General features: G+C 46.5%; 3 long non-coding RNA genes across 3 annotated transcripts; all 3 read right to left on the reverse strand.

The window, feature by feature from the left end:
• Positions 1-2901: 2901 nt before the first annotated feature.
• Positions 2902-5176, reverse strand: LOC136661680 (uncharacterized). The gene is made up of 2 exons (XR_010794946.1): positions 5107-5176; positions 2902-3834 (listed from the first exon to the last, which is right to left on the reverse strand). It is a non-coding gene; the product is annotated as an uncharacterized lncRNA (long non-coding RNA).
• Positions 5177-5813: 637 nt separating this feature from the next.
• Positions 5814-7802, reverse strand: LOC136661678 (uncharacterized). Its single transcript, XR_010794944.1, has 3 exons — positions 7638-7802; positions 6231-6623; positions 5814-5920 (listed from the first exon to the last, which is right to left on the reverse strand). It is a non-coding gene; the product is annotated as an uncharacterized lncRNA (long non-coding RNA).
• Positions 7803-7949: 147 nt separating this feature from the next.
• LOC136661679 (uncharacterized) lies at positions 7950-13243 on the reverse strand. The gene is made up of 3 exons (XR_010794945.1): positions 13159-13243; positions 9376-9463; positions 7950-8027 (listed from the first exon to the last, which is right to left on the reverse strand). It is a non-coding gene; the product is annotated as an uncharacterized lncRNA (long non-coding RNA).
• Between the last annotated feature and the right edge of the window lie 7755 nt (positions 13244-20998).

Genomic DNA, 20998 nt, shown 5'->3' on the forward strand with positions numbered 1-20998 from the left:
GCCTATATCTAAAGTTTTGATTTTTTGCCCCAATGTGCATGACCTTACACTTACTGACATTGAAGCTTATCTGCCATTTTGCTGCCCATTCTGCCAGTCTGGAGAGATCCTTCTGGAGCTCCTCACAAACACTTCTGCTTGTGTTCTCTCTGGGTCAGGGATGGCCACGTGTTCCTGAAAGGACTTTCTTTCCGCAGCCCAGTTCTTTTCCTGTTCCAAATCCCCGGATCCCGGCCTTTCTGAGGGCAGGTAGCCAAGCATTGCTGGTGCTTTAGGGCTCTTCCTTCCTGTTCCTATCATTGCAGCATTTCTGTATCTCTATTGCTTCCCTGTAAATGTGAGTGTGTGGTATTGGGTGGGCATAGACAATATTTGCATGTGTTGGAAATCCATCCTATGACCTGTCATTGCAACACGTTCAGCCACGGCTGATTGTCAACCTGTAGCAACCGACAGTGCCTCTTGTGTCCTTGGAAGTTCAGGGATCCAGGACCTTGGACCAGGAAAAGAAATGGGCTGTGGAATGGACATTTCTTACTACAACACTAAGAATACAGACCATGAAAGCCTTAGACTGTGTCATAACTTTGAGTCATCGGCAGTTTGAACCTCTTCTCCAATGACAATGGGATCCAACCCTCTGCTAAAGAAGGCTGCGCGTGTATCCCTGCATGCAGTGGCATAGCTAGAGGGGGTGAAAAATGCCTCTGTTTTGCTGCCACTGCCCAGAATGACTCTGAGGGGGAGGGACCTCTTACATGCTCTGTTGAGGCTCCCTGCAAAACTTAGTGCTTTGCACCCCCCAGCTATGTCATTGCCTGCATGTCATGTTCCTATTGTCTCGCCCTATTCCCAGAACTAGTCAGGCTGCAAGCCAACAGGATAGGCGATGTCATGCTTTTCAGTTTGTGTGCTTGGGTTATTCCCCAGTGCGTGTGAGCCAGACTTGCTCACTGCGATAGACAACAAAGGGCCCAATCCTATCCAGTTTTCTAGTGCTGATGCAGCCATGTCAGTGGGATATGCACTGCATTCTGTGCTGGGGAGGCAGACACAGAGGCCTCCTTAAGGTATGGGAACCTTGGGGTGGCATTGTGTCTCTGTAACCCAACCAGACTTTGCTGTCCTTTGGAATTTCCCAGGAGCAGAATCCCAACCCGAAAGTCTCCCCAAGCCCCTGCAATGCCTCGAAAACTGGCTCGATGGGGGAAAAGTGAGTTGTCTCCTAAAAACGCTTATGGCAGTAATTTTGAACCAGGGTCCCATGACACGCTGGTGTGCCACGAAAGGTCCGGTGGGGGGGGGGGTTTGAAGCACAGTAGTTGAAAATGGCTGAAAAACTCTTCAGGGCTCTGCTTCTAGAGCAACTGTCTGTAGTAATGAATTCTCTTCCTCCACAGAGGAAGAGGAACAGATGATTTGTTACTACAGGCAGCTGCCCTTGAAACAGAACCTGGAAGAGTCTCTCCGAAGCCAGAAGTAACATCACAAGAGGCAAAGACCATACAGAAGACCATAGAGGTCAGAGCGCCGTGAGTAGAGAAACACTGACATTCTCTGGTTTATGGTGACTTAGCACCACTGAAACCAGAAAGACAAGGCAGTTGTGATGCTCTGGCTCACCACAGTCCACACTTTCTCTTCTTTCAGGGATTGGGTGCTGGAGGAGTGGAGTTGATGGCTGGCATGTTGTTAGACAAGAGGGCGTGGCATTTGTGCTGCAAAGTGTTGTGCAGGAAGGGACAATGTTGTGCCACTTCCGTGCTGAGGTCCTGTAGCTCTGAAGGTGGAGTTGCCACAGGTTTTGGTTTTGCTTTATGCTCCTGCTCCTATGTCTTTAAAAAGAGCCTGTTCTGCAAAATCACAGCAGTGAGGCTTTTTCATAGCTGGAGAGATGGGAAGGCTTCTGCTGTCACTGACTGAATTCCTCTGTAGCAGGCTGCTTTTAAAGGCATAGGAGTTTGGTCATTAAAAAACATGGCAACCTCATCAGGAGTGATTGAAACAATGTTACAGGAGGGAACCCTCTTATGTTTTGTGTCGGTCACCTTAACTCCACAGGGCTCTTTTTCTTGGTTATGACCATGTGCATATTCTTGTTTTTAAAATATTTTTATTAGGGCCATAATAAGCAGAAGGTAGAGAAAAAGGAAGGCTCGAAAAAGCAATACAATTCATTGGTAGACATTACTAACAATGAGGTGATTTGATACCAAACCAAATTGTCTGTGGAATGAAATATTCATAGTATTTTGGTACAAAAGTACTATTTAAACCAGAAAGAAAATCATAGATAGTCATAGCTCCTGACGTTGTATATATACAATTTTCCTTTAACAGAGAACAGAGCTAGCCCATCCAGTGGAGACGGTTTCATGAAGAGGTAGCAGTCTGTGCTCACTCTTATCACTTTCCTCCTCCCTCACTCTGGATTCAGAAAGGAAGGGGGGAAGGAACAGAGCAGAAGAGAAAGTGCAGAGGAGAAGAGAGAGATGGGCTAGAGCCTCTCTAGTGCTGGAGAAGCTCTAGCCCACCACAATTCTCTCCTCCATTCCTCTCATCCTCTTCAAATCCAGGGAGAAAGAGCAGTGGAGGTGCCAATGTACAGTCAACAAAGGGGCACGTGTGGCATTTGGCCCACTTCGTCCAGTGCTGGGAGGTCTTTTCTTGGTCTGAATGAAACATTCATACTTATTAACAAATGCCTCACCAGTGACGCAAGATCTTAATCAACCTGGCACTAAACGTGCTCAAGGCACGAGGATATCCAAGGGTACATTCTGATTCAAGTGTCCTGTTGTTAAATGGTAGCTTAAAGCTAGTGACATTTCATGCAGTCTTGATTGAGAGCTTGCTTCTAAAGTCCACCGAACATGGTGGAAGAAGGTGCACCAGCCAAAATTAGATAAGATAAGATACTTTATTTACGGTCATCCGACCAGCTAGTCACAAACAACAAAACAAAATACACAGAATTAAAACCAACACCCCGATACACATATGTAAAATCATAAAATCAGAGATTTACACTCTCAATTTTCTTCCTTACCAACTGTGCAGCATAACAGAAGCGGGCAACCCTGAGTGATATATCCGAGTATACATCAGAAAGCAGAAAAGCAAGCTGCTCCTCCGCCTGCATCCCAGTTTCAATACTGAAGATCGGGGAGATAAATTTAGATCTCAAGTCGTCATAGTGTGGACATTGCAAAACAATGCGGGCAGTTGTCTCCACCACATTTTGAGGGCAGGGGCACAGTCTCTCTGCATAGGGACGCCTTGCATAATGCCCCAAAAGAACTGCTGATAAAAGTGCATTACACCTAGCTTTAGTAAAAGCAATCCTAAATTTGGGAATAACAATATTATAAAAATATCTAGCAGGAGAAAATGCAAGAGCTTGATCCCCAAGAAAAACATGCACAGAAAGTCTGGTTCTCGCAGATCTCAATTCAAGGTCTGCCAACCTCTGACGCAAAATTTCTTTTGCGTTTCCCGAGCTCATCATCATTAAAGACTCTGGGGAGAGATTGCAAAGTTTGAAATGATCCAAGCACCTTCAGCCAAAATTCTCCCTTCAACACATCCAATCAAAACCCAGCAGTCTTGTCATTGACATTTCCGATGTAGAACTAGTCGGTGCATGAAAAATGATTTTGTAAGCAAGGGGTTTGATCTGGGAAAATAGCACTTTATTCTGACAAGTATCAGGATTGCATCAGATCTGTTCTCTCTTGATATGCCTGTTGGTATTGCAAGCAAAGGTGGAGTCATTTTTTTTCTTCTTCCAATTGAAAGATATGTTGCTGATAGCCTCTTGCTTTGGGATGATGACTGTGGAAAGATTTGGACATGCAAATGAAACACTGTTAAGTACTGTATATCATCATCATCATCAAGCCACATGGTGCCTTACAGCATAAGCAGCAGCAACAAAAGGAGATGATCTCTGCCCCAAAGAGCCTACAATCCAAGGCTTAATAGTGGGGAGAGAACACAGGGAGGGAAGGGCCAAAAATAACATGAAACCATTTTGATTTGAGCAGGCTGTCTCTGGAATGAGAACTAATGATGGGATCCAGTATCAGTGATTAATTAAATAGTAGGAGATGCTGTACCTCACTAAGCAGCCAATCCCATGCATGACTAAGAAGTCCCACTACAGTCAATTGGGCTGACTCCCAGGTAAGTGTGGAAAGGACTGTAAATTAAGACTGCTAGCTGGTGGCTATTTCAGGACCTGTAACTCTGTAGCAATGATGTATGTAGCAGTGAGGGGTTGGAGAAGCAATGATTAGTTGAAGCATTAGTTGAGGAGGCAGAGTCAGGGTTTAAGACTGAATGGAGGGAGCAAAGCAAAACTTGTTGTACCAGCCTCACAGCCAGCTTTTATTCTCTTTTGAAACAATGCAGAGGTTACTAACGGTTACTGATAGGCACCCTGGCAACGCATTCCTAAGACATGAGATATGAGTGCTTCTCCACTCTAAAGTACTATCTCACCTTGTTTACAGGCTCCACAACTAAGGAACTGGCTCACTCAAGGTTTGCCTCGAGGGGAGGGTAGATGCGCCTGTTGGTTCATTAAAGTCAAAGCGTGCTTCTCCATAATCACTACACACTCACTCCAGAAAATCTCATCCTTTGCCATGACTTCAAAGTAGTTTACAATATTTCTAAAAAGAGAGGCATAGGATTCAAGCCTTCCAGGAAACTGGGGGTGCAGAAGCTTTGGCCCTCAGCATGTAAGGCAGCCTGCGGCCATTCTATAGTGGCAAGAGCAGGGCACTCTGTGCATGCTCAGAAAATCTATATTACTAGTTTGTGGTCCAGGGGGTGGAGCTTTTGTCTCAGAAACAGCTTCTGGGGCTCAGCTCTGTCTTAAATTGAACCCCATAAAACCAGGTAAGGGGCAATTCTAATCATTTGCCATTCTGCTTTTTTCCCTGACTTAAATTGCCTCCCTCTTCAAAGTTGTCATTCACTGCATGGGGGGGACGGGACTTTGGAGTGCAAATTGTAACTTCAAGCAGCTAAACCCCAATCCACTCTGCCCCATATCCTCTACCTGTCAGTCAGCCTTATCCTAATGGCCCATCTACATACCTTTCAAAAAGAGAGGTGATAAACTCCAGGGTCAACACTCAGGGAAAGAGCTTGGGACTCCATGAAGCCAAAGAGCCTGGAAAAGGGAAGGAAGCAGGTTGATTCCTATTGTTCTGCCCCTTGAACTTGTGGCAGCCCCTGTTGGGTTTTATCTTCCTAACAACCCTGCAAGGCAGGGCAGGCAAGTCCACCTTCTGCCAACTGAGGCAGCATGCCAAATGCTGCCTCCATTCTCTGGTACTACTCCAGCCTCCACTTGCTCCACTGCAAAGATTTGAAAATGAAGAGAGGAAGCGTGGAGGAGAAAACAGTGATGGATGTTCTAGCCCAGCACTCTCTTCCCCTCCACACTTCCTTTTCTGCTCCATTCCCCTCTCTTCCCTTTAAAATCTTCCACTTTTAAAAGAAAAATAAAAAATTGGATCCATAAGACCAAATGCCTGCAAAACCCTAGTTGCTCCAGTAAGCAAGCCACGGCTGCCACCTGGGGGTCCTTGAAGAAAGGACAAGATGAAAATGAGAGAAACAGCAATTAAAGAATATTCCCCTATACTGAAAAAGATCCCAATACTTGTGGCTCCCTCATTTCCACCCATCCAGACTGCTGGACTCCATTCCCACTATCACCACTAGTCCTCTTTTCTCCCCTCCTTTAACTTGCATATCCAGCTTGTTGTCAGGGTGGAAGAGATTTACTCACCGAGAAGCACTGAGAAGAGGCTCATGAGCGAGTCTGCCCAGGCCAGCGATCCGAGCAGACCCCCAGCAATGACTCCTGCAGAGTAGCTCAAAGAAGCAGAACTGCCTTCAGGTCCTGGAAGAATAAGAAGTGGGCAAGGGGTGGGGGTTGGGATCCATGTTCCAGCATCATTCCCTGGCTGGCTTGGCTCAGGACCTGTTGCGTTTCCTGTTGGGGTGTTGTAGTCACTTGCACTGAACACGGGGGTTGGACTGGATGACCTCTAAGGTTCCTCCCAACTCTCACATTCAATTATTCATATGATTAATGGGCTAAGTTGCCTTTCATTGGGTGACAGTCCAGTCCAATCCCTTGGAGTGACAGCTTGCAGTCCTCCCACCTCCCAGAATTCCTCGGACCCAAGTGGGGATAGATGGATCCTTACCAGCGTGTGGATCTTCAATGATTAAAGAAATGTGTCCTGTGTACTCCTCGAGTGCTCCTTGGCCGTGGACCCTCTGTCCTGGCTGTTGTGGCTCTTGCGACCGAGCTCTTATTGTTAATGTGTAATTTTGGGTATCTGTGGTCGTTAGCTGTGTGATCTGCAAGGAGCAACCATTTCCTATTATTATTGGATGCCTGTTGCCTTTTTCATTCTGCTTCACTTCATGCTCGAAGATCTGACGGACGATATGTTATGAATGTCTAGGGTGATCCACTGGCGAAAAGGTCCAGTGACAACTTAAGTTCTGTGTGAAGTTTCCTTGCGGGGTGAGAGTGACGTTCTGACCCAGCTTGGGAAACAGTGGGTCAGCAGTGATGGCGATTCGTACAGGGGCTGCAAAGAGAGTTGATAGAATTTGTATGGCATTGGAATTAGACCCATATTTCATGTTGGGCTTACTAATCCACCCAAAATGCTGGGAATAGAGTTGCCAAATTTTTAACCAGCCCTTGCTCTTCTGCTGTTAATAAATTGCTTGCTCTACAGATATTGGAGAGATGCTAAGATCTTCATGCCTTGAAACAGTTCATTAGCTGGTTTCTACAATTCAAAGTCCTAGAAAAGGTAGAGCAACCTTTAAGTCTAGGCTGGACTTTTTTCCCCTTGGTCAGTTGGCAACCCTATTTGGAAGAGGCTAAGCTACTCACCCCAAAGGTATCTACCTCCCCCCTCAGATGAGATTGCCACTTTTTATTAGGCCTGTTCCTGTGCCTCTAAAACAGCAGCCTTAAATGTATCAAGTGACCCTTTTCCTGCCCATGGGATTAAGTGGCAGGAAAAATGCTCCAGTGATGTTTTGCTTTGAAAAGTACAGGAGCAGAGGCAGCACAGGAGCTGTTTGCCATGTACAGGTGGCACAGGGTTGGGAGAGACTGGTGATCAACACACCCAAAGTTAAATTAACAGAAGGTGGCAGTGGAGTTATAGCTCCACCAATAGATGATGGGTGTCTTTGCTGGGAACGTTCACCACCGTTTTTTCCTGTCAAGGATCCTGTATCTTTAGCAGCAGAGACACAACAGGTATGAGAACAAGGCAGTGTGGTGCAGTGGTTAGAGTTTTGCATGTGGAGCAGAGGTGCTGGGTTCAAATTCCCACTGAGTCACGGAAGGGGACCTTTCTCTCAGCCTTGTCCACCTCTCAGGGTTGTTGTGAAGATAAAACAGAAGGAGGGGGACCGTGTTTGCTGCTCTCAGCTTCTTGGAGGAAGGTGATGCAAAACCCAAATCAACTGCATTTCTGCCTGTCTCACAGCTGTGAAAAGCATAGGAGCCTGGATGTCCAAAAGTGGCAAGCTTCTGATTTGGTTGTGTGTTTGTTGCCATCTTACCACATGTTACCACTTACTCTGGATCTGGAGATAAGTAAAGGCTTGCAAGGTTTTCTCTCCATCTTGTTCCTTTTCTCCAGATTTCTGGGTGATCACAATAGTATAATTCCCTACTTCCTGCGGTGTCAACTTCTGGATATGCAAGTTGCAACCGATGCGGAAAAGTTCCCACCCAGTTCTGGCATTTCCAAATAACGTATAGTGAGTTTCCCCAGGGAAGTAAGTAAAGATCTTGCTGAAGTACCCTGGTGTGCTGCCTCGAAACCATTGGCACATGGTAATGTTACTGGAAATTGGTGAAGGGATCAAGATGACTTCCTGACCCAGTTTAGTATACTCTGGTTCTTTGGTTACAACAAGTTGGTTCTGAGTTTGGGCCAGCTGCAGAATGCCGGTGAGGAAGATGCCTGGGAAGGAGAGATGAGGAAAATGGGATTTAATTCTGCAGTCACTATCGGCTCTACATATTAGAGTGCCGCACCTTAATCAGGGCAATCCTGTCTTGCTCTTTTTCCTCTCTACGTTTTTGAGACTTCACTACATACTGCTCAAGAATTTTCAAACCTAAGTTTGCAACCTTAAGAAGGGGAATATTTTGGGAAGTCCCTGTTCCCGATTCCTATTCCGCCCTTGCTGGACCTGCAGGAGCTAACTCACACTGCAAACACAAGGTTCTAGTCCATTTTGAGCACTGCCAGTGGACACAAAGGAGATACTTTGATGTTTGCAGAGAACAGTGATTTTCAGTCTTTTTCATTTCGGGGCACACTGACAAGGCACTAAAACTGTCAAGGCACACCATCAGGTTTCTGACAATTGACAAGGCACACTACGCTGTCAGTAGGGGGCTCACCTCCCCATTGGCCCTACTAATAAATGATCTTCTCTCAAATTCTTGTGAAACACCTATGGACCACTCACGCACACTAGTGTGCCGCGGCACAGTGGTTGAAAATGACTGGCATAGAAGGACTTCCCTCCCCCCTGCAGACTGACTCTTGCCAAGGTTGCTGCTTCTTAGGAATAATTAAAAGCACAGGAGCCCTATTTTCCTAGCCGTCCATTCACACTGTTGATTGTTCTACACCCAGTTCCCTGCACACATTGATGTCTGCGGTGTGAAGCCGCAAGGAGTGTGCAGGTTCTCTGCCCGCTTGCCCTTAAAAATCCACCTGCAACCAGCACCCTGGAATCCTCCACACCGTCTGAATTCCCCATTCCCTTCAGTGATCTCCATCTCCTGTATCACATTTCTGGAGTAAAACCTTTGCTTCCACAAGCTCCCCCTCCACGATCCTTCTACCAAGACTTTTTGAGGACCACACCCCATGAACTGCTGCTGTCCAGTGCATGAGATCTCAACATGCTCCATCTTGCCATTCAGCCTTCCATGCCCACCCCAGAGACCCCACCCTTTCCTTAGCCCTCAATTTGGCTTATCCTACCCAGGGATGCTGATCTAACTACGGTTGCCAATTTCTCAATCTGTTACTAAAACTTTGCCCGTTAAGAGCATCTGGATATTAAGCCACACTTATTTCCATGATGTGAAAAGCTTCACTTGCTGATATCTGCACATCGAGCTGCTGCCGGAAAGCACAGAAGCAAAGCAGCTCAGTTTTTTTCTGGTAAGTTGGCCCCCAGATTTTTAACTCATTGATCTTTAGTTTGTAGAACCTACAATTACGGCACACCACTTGTAGGTTAGATTCTGGGTTTGAAAAAACAACAACATAGGGTGTTCTTTTAGCTCACCTGACAGCATGATTGCCTTCAGTGCTCCTCGACCACTGCTGGGCAGAGCCATCATCTCTTCATCCTGCAGATGTAGAATTAAGGAAACCTGCAGAAGAGCAAAAAAAGCAGACGTCTCTTCTGAAGATGGTTCTGGTACCTCTGACGGTGCCCTTCTGTGGATCCAGTGAAGTCACTTCCCCCTCGACTTCCCCTTTTGTCCCACAGAAAAGGAAGCAAGTGGTGTTTTGCAAGGGGTGATGCTGGCTTGTGATCTCTCCACACTTTTACCCTCTTGGGGTCTGTTAGTGCTTTTGAGTTATGCCACATGAAGCTGACTAAGGGCACAAGTCTAACCAGGTCTACTCAGAAGTAAGTCCTATTGTGTTCAATGGGACTTACTCCCAGGAAACTGAGGTTAGGAAAGCAGCCTAAGGCTCCGGATCATGCATCTGAGTGTGGAACAACCAGGTTGTGGGTGTTTGTGGGGATCTCTGGGCCAGAGTTCTGCAGTACCCCCTTTCCTTGGCAAAAGGTTATTCATGTAATTGGCACCTTGATTTACACAACAGAGGCAAAAAACCAGTCAGATTTCTAAAAAAAATTAAGACAATGAAGAAAATAAGGGGGATGGAGTGAAGCCATTCCACAGACTAAGTTTGGTTACTACACCTGGAAATGAGGTTTCAACCAGGGGAAGGTTCTGGATTCACAGGCAGGTCCTGTAGTGATTGATGTCCTGTATTCCACCAACTATTACCCATCCCCCTTCTCCATTGGCAGCAAAGAAGGAAGTGCAGAGGAGAAGAGAGAGATGGGCTCAGATGTCTCCAATGCTGGAGACTCTCTAGCCCAACACTCTGCTCTCCTCCGTTCCTCTCTTCATTGTATTCATTTCTGTTTGGAAATGAATGTGCATGCCCAAAGGAAGAACTATAAGCATAAGTGACTCAAGTTCAAAGTTATTGTTTTGTTGTATCTGATGTCTTCCAGATGATAAAGAACCCATTGATGTGGCAATGGATGGTTGAATCGCCCAGCGTGGAAGGGAAGCAATTACCCCCTATCTCCGGACCGCTCCTTGTGAGTCCTTGAACCAGTGCATGTCTACCTCTTATCCAACCCCTCCTTCTTTCAGCTCTGAGAATTGGGCACGATGGGAAATAATGGATGGGGATGTAGAAGGAGAAGCCAAGTGCAGGCTGAATGGGTGACCTTCCTTGTGCCACTCTTGTAGCCTAAAGTTTTCCAAGTCGTGCCTCACCAAATGGTTGCTTGGGAGCATATCAAAATGAGAAGATAAACAGGGCGGACAGTTGGTTTCCCCAGAATGGTGTTTTATGCAGTAGTCTTGGTCTTCCCTAGCTGTGCATTGTGCAAGTGTAAGAGAAGGTTGGTTGTGTTCTCTCTGGGTCAGGGGTGGCCACGTGTTCCTGAAGGGACTTTCTTTACGCAGCCCAGTTCTTTTCCTGGATCCAAATCCCCGGATCCCGGCCTTTCTGAGGGCTGGTAGCCAAGCATTGATGGTGCTCTAGGGCTCTTCCTTCCTATTCCTATCTGTTGTTGGCATCCTTCAGTCTCGAAAGACTATGGTGTCACGCTCTGAATGGTGGTTCTGGAACAGTGTCCTCTCCAGAGCGCGAAGCCTGGGTAAAGTAGGTATGGAGGATAGGCTGTTACCCATGCAGCAAATCCCCCCTCTCCACGTCACTGAAATGGAAAGGCAGAGGCCAATACGGTTGGTTCCAGCGGCGTCGCAGGAGTTGCCAGAACGTGACTGTGTTCAGCCATGAACTGCCTCAGGGACTCCGGCTCCGGATTTTTCCTCGAGGTTGACTCCTGAAGCCTTTTCCACACCTGGATGTAGCCACAAGGCAGTGGAGGTTTGGGATCAGAGTTTTCCTTCTCTCAGATGAGCTGCCTTCCCAGGCTGACAAGTCCCATCTACCCGGTGGCTGTTTAGTCGCCTCTTACGACAAATACAGAAAAACTGAGGGCCTATTCTTATCCCCAGCCCCCAGGGGTAATGTTCCTATCATTGCAGCATTTTTGTATCTCTGTTGCTTCCCTGTAAATGTGAGTGTGTGGTATTGGGTGGTCATAGACAATATTTGCATGTGTTGGAAATCCATTCCATGACCTGTCATTGCAACATGTTCAGCCACTGCTGATTGTCAACCTGTAGCAACTGACAATGCCTCTTGTGTCCTTGGAAGTTCAGGGATCCAGGAACTTGGACCAGGAAAAGAAATGGGCTGTGGAATGGACATTTCTTACTACAACACTAAGAATACAGACCACGAAAGCCTTAGGTTATATGTCATAACTGTGAGTCATCGGCAGTTTGAACCTCTTCTCCAATGACAATGGGATCCAACGCTCTGCTAAAGAAGGCTGCGAGTGTATCCCTGCATGTAGTGGCATAGCTAGGGGGGTGAAAAATGCCTCTGTTTTGTTCCCACTGCCCGGAATGACTCCGAGGGGAGGGGCCTCTTACATGCTCTGGTGAGGCTCCCTGCAAAACTTAGTGCTTTGCACCCCCATAGTTATGCCACTGCCTGCATGTCATGTTTATTGCCCCTCCCTCCTCAAAGAAGCCACAGACCTACCAACAACCCTGTAAGGAGGGAAGGGAAACCAGCGAGCCACACGTGTGCCTGTTGTGCTAAAATGCTTTCCCGTAATTGTGAGATCTTACATAAGCCACTCATGGAGTCTGCTGAAGAGTGAGATTCAGGCACTTTAAATAAATGGTGCTTTTTTTTTTAATGCAGAGCTAGAAGAGCACAGATGTCTTAGAACAGGGGTGCTCAAACTTTCAGCTTTAGGGATGCTGGACCTTTAACAAGTATATAGAAGAGAGAATTTCAGCAGGTGCAACTTGTCATCCCACAGATGACAAGCTGCACCTGCTGAAATTATCTCTCCTACACAATTTTAAAGGTCCAGCATCCCTAAAGTTGAAAGTTTGAGCACCCCTGTCTTAGAACCACCTCCTGGGTGTTGGCCCTATGATCAGCGTGGCCAGATGTCATCACCACAAAAGGCACCCCAAAACTTAGAACATCCAAGGAACATGTAGGATATGACAAAATAAAAGCTAAAAACACTCATATATTGAGTTCACGTGGTCAATTTAAACATTATATTACTTATTAATAAATTTAAAACTTTATTACCTATAATTTATTAATTACCAGAAAGCTCTGTGCTGCCTGTGAGTAGCGGCCTGCTCACAGGGAAAAGGAGGACATTTAAGTTCTTTTCCAGGACACAAGGCTAAAAAAAGGACATGTCCTGGAAAAAGAGGACATCTGGTCACCCTGCCTATGATCACCCACATCCATACCTACATAGAGTTCAGGTCAAATCCCAGAAGTCTAAACAACTGGCTATACAGTAGAGTGCTTTAGTCCAGGCTTTTCCTTAAAAAAAATGGGGGCCTGATTCCATGCAGGGGGGGGGGATGGGGTGATTGAGACCTTTCAGGAAGATGATGGGGGAAGTAACTAGGGTGGGATGGAGGAGGAGGGTGATGTTTTGGAGAGAGGAGGAGGCATTGGGAATCCTTGCTCTACCCATAAGACAACACTGTCCCCCCAACAAGACCCCCCCATTCACATATCCAAATAGAAGCAGGTTCCAGAAATCCTCCCTTTCAAATCAACTAGGACTTACTTCCAAGCAATGCCCAGGATAAGGCTGTAGAAGTCCTATCACTGCCTGGTTCTATCCCCCTCTGCTCTAACTGCTGTGCCCCACTCCCTTCTCAAGTGCCAGAAAGAGAGCCCTCCTTTCTCTCACCTTCAGCAGGGGAGACCAGAGAGATCTAGAAGGGATCGTCCCAAGTGTCAGGAACTCAGTGGTTGTCTGTCTTCTTACTTCAACCCCGTCTTTTCCCTGAGCTTCACCCACACATTCCCAGATCTCGCCCTATTCCCAGATCTAGTCAGGCTGCAAGCCAACAGGATAGGTGGGGCTGCAACTTTCATTTGGGTGTAGGAATGAGTGAGTGGATGCTCCAAGGCACCCAGAGATGCAGATACCAGTTCTGAGGAAACTCACAGCCACCTGAAGAGGCACCAGTTGAATTTTAACCTGCTGGGCAGAAAGGCACAGGGTTCAGGGTGGCTTAAGAACAGGAGGGCTTGAAAAGGGGGTATCAGTGGTCTTAAGGGGGGTTGAAGAGTAGGGGAGAATGAAATATGACTCTGCTGGATGGTGAATCTTTCTGTTGACAGCTCAGAGAGTGTCTTATGGAAGGTGTTCTACTTGAGTGCAGGAACTGAAAAGAGAAAAAATGGACCAGAGCACTAGAGTGGTGGGCTAGTTTCTGACACTCTAGCCCAACATTCTCTTTTCCTCTCCACTTCCTTTTCGAATCCAGGGAGGCCTAGACAAGCAGCTGGCCCTGAAAGCACCCAACCCAACAATCGTGAATTGCGATGTCATTGCGATGTCCTTCCTCATTGCGATGTCACGCTTTTCCGTTTGTGTGCTTGGGGTATTCCCCAGTGCGTGTGAGCCGGACTTGCTCACTGCAATAACAACAAAGGGCCCAATCCTATCCAGTTCTGGTGCAGCCGTGTCAGTGGGGCATGCACTGCATTCTGGGGTGGGGAGGCAGTCACAGAGGCCTCTTCTGTGGGAACCTTGGGGTGGCATTGTGGCTACACCGGTGCTGGAAAATTGGATAGGATTGGGCCCAAAGTTACCCATGTTTTCGTGGCCTCTTCTCCTATGTCTTTGACAGCAGGTTTGTCTGTAGAAATAAGCAGAAAACGGTCTTTATCCCCATGCCCTAAAAAGGCACAGCAGCCGGCCCAGCCAGACTCTAACTATACAGAAAGTTGTTGCTCTGGGGATACCTGGCTAGAACATTGTCTCTGTAACCCAACCAGACTTTGCTTTCCTTTGGAATTTCCTAAGAAGTGTGTTAGAGCAGAATCCCAGCCCGAAAGCCTCCCCAAGCCCCTGCAATACCTCGAAAACTGGCTCGATGGGGGAAAAGTGAGTTGACACGCTGGTGTGCCACGAAAGGTCCTCGGGGAGTTTAAAGCACAGTAGTTGAAAATGGTTGAAAAACTCTTCCGGGCTCTGCTTCTAGAGCATCTGCCTGTAGTCATGAATTCTCTTCTTAGAGGAAGAGGAACAGATGATTTGTTACTACAGGCAGCTGCCCTCGAAGCAGAATCTGGAAGAGTCTCTCAGAAGCCAGAAGTAACATCACAAGAGGCAAAGACCATACAGAAGACCATAGAGGTCAGTGCGCCGTGAGTAGAGAAACACTGACAATCTCTGGTTTATGGTTACTTAGCACCACTGAAACCAAAAAGACAAGGCAGTTGTGATGCTCTGGCTCACCACTGTCCACACTTTTTCTTCTTCCAGGGATTGGGTGGTGGAGGAGTGTAGTTAATGTCTGGCATGTTGGTAGACAAGGGGGCGTGGCATTTGTGCAGCAAAGTGTTGTGCAGGAAGGGACAATGTTGTGCCATTTCCATGCTGAGGTCCTGTAGCTCTGAAGGTGGAGTTGCCACAGGTTTTGGTTTTGCTTTGTGCTCCTGCTCCTTTGTATTGTATTGGCAACCTTCAGTCTCAAAAGACTATGGTATCGCGCTCTGAAAGGTGGTTCTGGAACAGCATCTAGTGTGGCTGAAAAGGCCAATCCGGGAGTGACAATCCCTTCCACATCGGGAGCAAGTGCAGTCTGTCCCTGGTCTGTCTCCCTGGCTGTGGGCCTTCCTTCTTTGCCTCTTAGCCTCAGACTGTTGGCCAAGTGTCTCTTCAAACTGAGAAAGGCCATGCTGCACAGCCTGCCTCCAAGCGGGCCGCCCAGAGGCCAGGATTTCCCACTTGTTGAGGGTTTCCTGCTCCTATGTCTTTACTAAGAGCCTGTTGAGCAAAATCACACCAGCAAAGTTTTTTAATAGCTGGAGAGAGATGTGAAGGCTTCTGCTGTCACTGACTGAATTCCTCTGTAGCAGGCTGCTTTTAAAGGCATAGGAGTTTGGTCATTAAAAAACATGGCAATCTCATCAGGGGTGATTGAAACAATATTACAGGAGGGAACCCTCTTATGTTTTGTGTTGGTCACCTTAACTCCACAGGGCTCTTTTTCTTGATTATGACCATGTGCATATTCTTGTTTTTAAAAAATTTTTATTAGGAATATATTTCATAAGCCATAATAAGCAGAAGGTAGAGAAAAAGGAAGGCTCAAAAAAGCAATACAATTCATTGGTAAACATTACTAACAATGAGTTGATTTCATACCAAACCAAATTGTCTGTGGAATGAAATATTCATAGTATTTTAGTACAAAAGTACTATTTAAACCAGAAAGAAAATCATAGACAGTCATATATATATGACTCCTGACGTCGTATATATACAATTTTCCTTTAACAGAGGTGGCCCGTCCAATGGAGACAGTTTCATGAAGAGGTAGCAGTCTGCTCACTCTTATCACTTTCCTCCTCCCTCACTCTGGATTCAAAAAGGAAGGGGGGAAGGAACAGAGCAGAGGAGAAAGCGCAGAGGAGAAGAGAGAGATGGGCTAGAGCTTCTCTAATGCTGGAAATGCTCTAGCCCACCACTATTCTCTCCTCCATTCCTCTCATCCTCTTCAAATCCAGGGAGAAAGAGCAGTGGAGGTGACAATGTACAGTCAACAAAGGGGCATGTGTGGCATTTGGCCCACTTTGTCCAGCGCTGGGAGGTCTTTTCTTGGTCTGAATGAAACATTCATACGTATTAACAAATGCCTCACCAGTGACGCAAGATCTTAATCGACCTGGCACTAAACGTACTCAAAGCACGAGGATATCCAAGGGTACATTCTGATTGAAGTGTCCTGTTGTTAAACGGTAGCTTAAAGCTAGTGAAATTTCATGCATTCGTGACTGAGAGTTTGCTTCTATAGTCCACTGAACATGGTGGAAGAAGGTGCACCAGCTAAAATTCTCCCTTCAACACGTCCACTCAAAGCCCAGCAGTCTTGTCATTGACATTTCCGATGTAGAACTAGTCGGTGCACGAAAAATGATTTTGTAAGCAAGGGGTTTGATCTGGCAAAAAGCACTTTATTCTGACAAGTATCAGGACTGCATCAGATCTATGTTCTCTCTTGATATGCCTGTTGGTATTGCAAGCAATGGTGGAGTCATTTTTTTTTTTCCAATTGAAAGATATGTTGCTGATAGCCTCTTGCTTTGGGGTGATGACTGTGGAAAAATTTGGACATGCAAATGAAACACTGTTAATCATCATCATCATCATCAAGCCACATGGTGCTTTACAGCATAAACAGCAGCAACAAAAGGAGATGATCTCTGCCCCAAAAAGCCTACAATCCAAGGCTTAATAGTGGGGAGAGAACAGGCAGGGGAGAGCCAAAAATAATATGAAACCATTTTGGTTTGAGTAGCCATCTGTGGAATGAGAACTAATGATGGGATCCAGTATTAGTGATTAATTAAATAGTAGGCGATGCTGTACCTCACTAAGCAGCCAATCCCATGCATGACTAAGAAGTCCCACTACAGTCAATTGGGCTGACTCCCAGGTAAGCGTGGAGTGGATTGTAGACTAAATTACCCAGATCTCCTTATTTTGTAAGCTGATGCTCTATTCTACCTATACTATTCTATGAAAGGTGCAAAAGAGAGCGACTAAGATGATTACTGGGCTGGGGCACCTTCCTTATGAGGAAAGGCTACGGCATTTGGGCCTCTTCAGCCTAGAAAAGAGACGCCTGAGGGGGGACATGATTGACACATACAAAATTATGCATGGGAAGGATAAAGTGGATAGAGAGATGCTCTTTACATTCTCACATAACACCAGAACCAGGGGACATCCACTAAAATTGAGTGTTGGGAGGGTTAGGACAGGCAAAAGAAAATATTTCTTTGTTCAGCGTGTGGTTGGTCTGTGAATCTCCTTGCCACAGGATGTGGTGATGGCATCTGGCCTGGATGCCTTTAAAAGGGGATTGGACAGGTTTCTGGAGGAAAAATCCATTATGGGTTACAAGCCATGATGTGTATGTGCATCCTCCTGATTTTAGAAATGGGCTATGTCAGATGCAAGGGAGGGCACCAGAATGAGGTCTCTTGTGATCTGGTGTGCTCCCTGGGGCATTTGGTGGGCCGCTGTGAGATGCAGGAAGCTGGATTAGACGGGCCTATGGCCTGATCCAGTGGGGCTGTTCAGATGTTCTTATTCTATTCCCTTTTATAGGTAAGACTGCTACCTGGTGGATATTTCAGGACCTGTCACTCACTCCAGAAAATTTCATCCTTTGCCATGACTTCAAAGTATTTCACAGTATTTCTACAAAGAGAGGCATAGGATTCAAGCCTTCCAGGAAACTGGGGGTGCTGACGCTTTGGCCCTAAGCATGTAAGGCAGTCTGCGGCCATTCTATAGTGGCAAGAGCAGGGCACTCTGTGCATGCTCCGAAAATCTATATTACTAGTTTGTGGATCCAGGGGGTGAAGGTTTTGTCTCAGAAACAGCTTCTGGTGCTTGGCTATGGCTTAAATTAAGCCCCATAAAACCAGGTAAGGGGCAATTCTAATCGTTTGCCATTCTGTTTTTTTCCCTGGCTTAAATTGCCTCCCTCCTCAAAGTTGTCATTCACTGCATTGGGGGGGGGGGGAATGGATGGACATTGGAGTGCAATTTCTAACTTCAAGCAGCTAAACCCCAATCCACTCTGCCCCATATCCTCTACCTGTCAGTCAGCCTTATCCTAATGGCCCATCTACATACCTTTCAAAAAGAGAGGTGATAAACTCCAGGGTCAACACTCAGGGAAAGAGCTTGGGCCTCCATGAAGCCAAAGAGCCTGGAAAAGGGAAGGAAGCAGGTTGATTCCTATTGTTCTGCCCCTTGAACTTGTGGCAGCCCCTGTTGGGTTTTATCTTCCTAACAACCCTGCGAGGTTGGGCAGGCAAGGCCACCTTCTGACAACTGAGGCAGCATGCCAAATGCTGCCTAACTTCTCTGGTACTACTCCAGCCTCCACTTGCTTCCACTGCAAAGATTTGAAAAGGAAGAGAGGAAGTGTGGAGGAGAAGACAGTGATGGATGTTCTAGCCCAGCACTCTCTTCTCCTCCACACTTCCTTTTCTGCTCCATTCCCCTCTCTTCCCTTTCAAATCTTCCACTTTTAAAAGAAAAATTAAAAAAAAAATGGTCCCATAAGACCAAATGGCTGCAAAATTATAGTTGCTCCAGTAAGTAAACCAGGGCTGCCACCTGGTGGTCCTTGAAGAAAGGACAAGATAAAAACAAGAAAAACACAGCAATTAATTCCCCAATACTGAAAAAGATCCTGATACTCGTGGCTCCCCCATTTCCACCCCTCCAGGCTCCTGGACTCCATTCCCACTATCACCACTAGTCCTCTTTTCTCCCCTCCTTTAACTTGCATATCCAGCTTGTTGTCAGGGTGGAAGAGATTTACTCACCGAGAAGCACTGAGAAGAGGCTCATGAGCGAGTCTGCCCAGGCCAGCGATCCGAGCAGACCCCCAGCAATGACTCCTGCAGAGTAGCTCAAAGAAGCAGAACTTCCTTTGGTTCCTGGAAGAATAAGAGGTGGACAAGGGGTGAGGGTTGGGATCCATGTTCCAGGATCATTGCCTTGCTGGCTCGGCTCATGACCTGTTGCCTTTCTGCGCAGGGCCAACCTGTCCATGAGGCCAATTGAGGCAGCTGCCTAAGGCGGGGGGACCATCCCGTGCCTCCCTCTGCCTGCCACCACCATTCCTTCTTGGAACAGGGCATCGGTGATGACAGCCATGAAAGACCAGCATGTGCTACCAATCCAATGCAACATGATATGCAACTCATGAGGAAAGCAATTTGGAACGTGGTGCCCCCTGGTGGTTATAAGAGTTTTGCCATGTTCAGTTGATGCATCATCAGGTGTGCCAAACGTAAGGCCCACAGACCAGAAGCACTTTATCTGGCCCCCATTACAACTGGGCTCTCCCAGCGTAGTAATTGGGCTCTCTTGTAAACTGAAAATATGAACAAAATTTGCACATTTTCTATTCTATCATTTGCAGCTAATGAGTTCCTATGCGAGAACAAAGTGCTTATTCCTGGCCATCATCTGCTTAATGATGTCACTTCCTGCTTAATGATGTCACCGCCGGCCCTTAGCAGGCATAATGAATGCCGTTTGGCCCACCACGTGAAATGAGTTTGACACCCCTGGGTTAGATTAATCAATGGGGGAAAAAAATTAATCAACCAAAAAGATGCTTCTGATGACGACGACGATGATTTTAAAAACCTTATTTTTCCTTTCTACTCTTTTGCACCTTTAAGATGATGCTTCCTACAGCATCTTTATCCATTGTCTGAAAACAAAGTAACAGCTGCTTCACACTTTCAGAGCTATGGATTTTCCCCTTCTGCAAATGCACAAACATTGACTTGCAACAAATACACTGATTGATGAATAGACTAAAACCCATACAAGCAGAGGCTGAATGTCCACTGTTGGGGTGTGGTAATCACTTGCACCGAGCAGGAGGGTTGGACTGGATGACCTCTAAGGTCCCTCTTAACTTTCACATTCAATTCATATGATTAATGGGCTAAGTTGCCTTTCACTGGGTGACAGTCCAATCCAATCCCTTGGAGTGACAGCTTGCAGCCCTCCAACCTCCCAGAACTCCTTGGACCCAAGAGGGGATAGATAGATCTTACCAGTGTGTGGCTCTGCAATGTTTAAATACACGTGTCCTGTGTACTCCTGCTCGAGTTCTCCTTGCTCACGGCCCCTTTGCCCTGGCTGTTGTGGCTGTTGCGGTTGTTGTGGCTGTTGGGACCGAGCTCTTATTGTTACTGTGTAGTTGTTGGTATCTTTGGTCCTTAGCTGCGTGATCTGCATGGAGCAAACATCTCTGACTGATACTCGACCTTTGTAGTCAGTGTCAACCTGCTCCACTTGCTGCCCAGGCAAATGACGGAGGATGGGTTTTGAATGTCCAGGGCGGGTCTGTATGGACCACTGACAAAATGTATACTGTCTGAGGTTTACTTTCGGGGTGAGAGTGACACTCTGACCCGGCTTGGAAAACTGTGGGTCAGCAGTGATGACGATTCGTTGTGCAGGGGCTGTAAAGAGAGTTGATAAAGACTTTGTATGGCATTGGAATCAGACCAGTATTTCATGTTGGGCTTACTAATCCACCCAAAATGCGGGGAATAAGAGTTGCCAACTTTTTAACCAGGACTTGCTCTTCTGCTTTTAATAAGTTGCTTGATCTACAGATATTAAAAGGATGCTGAGATCATCACACCTTGAAACATTTCACAAGCTGGTTTCTGCAACACAAACTCATAGAAAAGGCAGAGCAGCCTTTCAGTCCAGGCTGGTTTTTTCCTGGTCAGCTGGAAGAGGCTAGAAGCCAAACTACCAAAGTTATCTACCTCCCCCATCAGATTGCCACTTTTTTTATTAGGCCTGCTCCTGTGCCTCTAAAACAGCAGCATTAAATTTAGCAAGTGACCCTTTTCCTGCCCATGGGATTAAGTGGCAGGAAATTTGCTTCAGTGATGTTTTGCTTTGAAAAGTACAGGAGCTGAGACAGTACAGGAACTATTGTATTATGTGTTAA

This window comes from Tiliqua scincoides, chromosome 10 (genome assembly GCF_035046505.1).
Source record: "Tiliqua scincoides isolate rTilSci1 chromosome 10, rTilSci1.hap2, whole genome shotgun sequence".
Lineage (NCBI taxonomy): Eukaryota > Metazoa > Chordata > Lepidosauria > Squamata > Scincidae > Tiliqua > Tiliqua scincoides.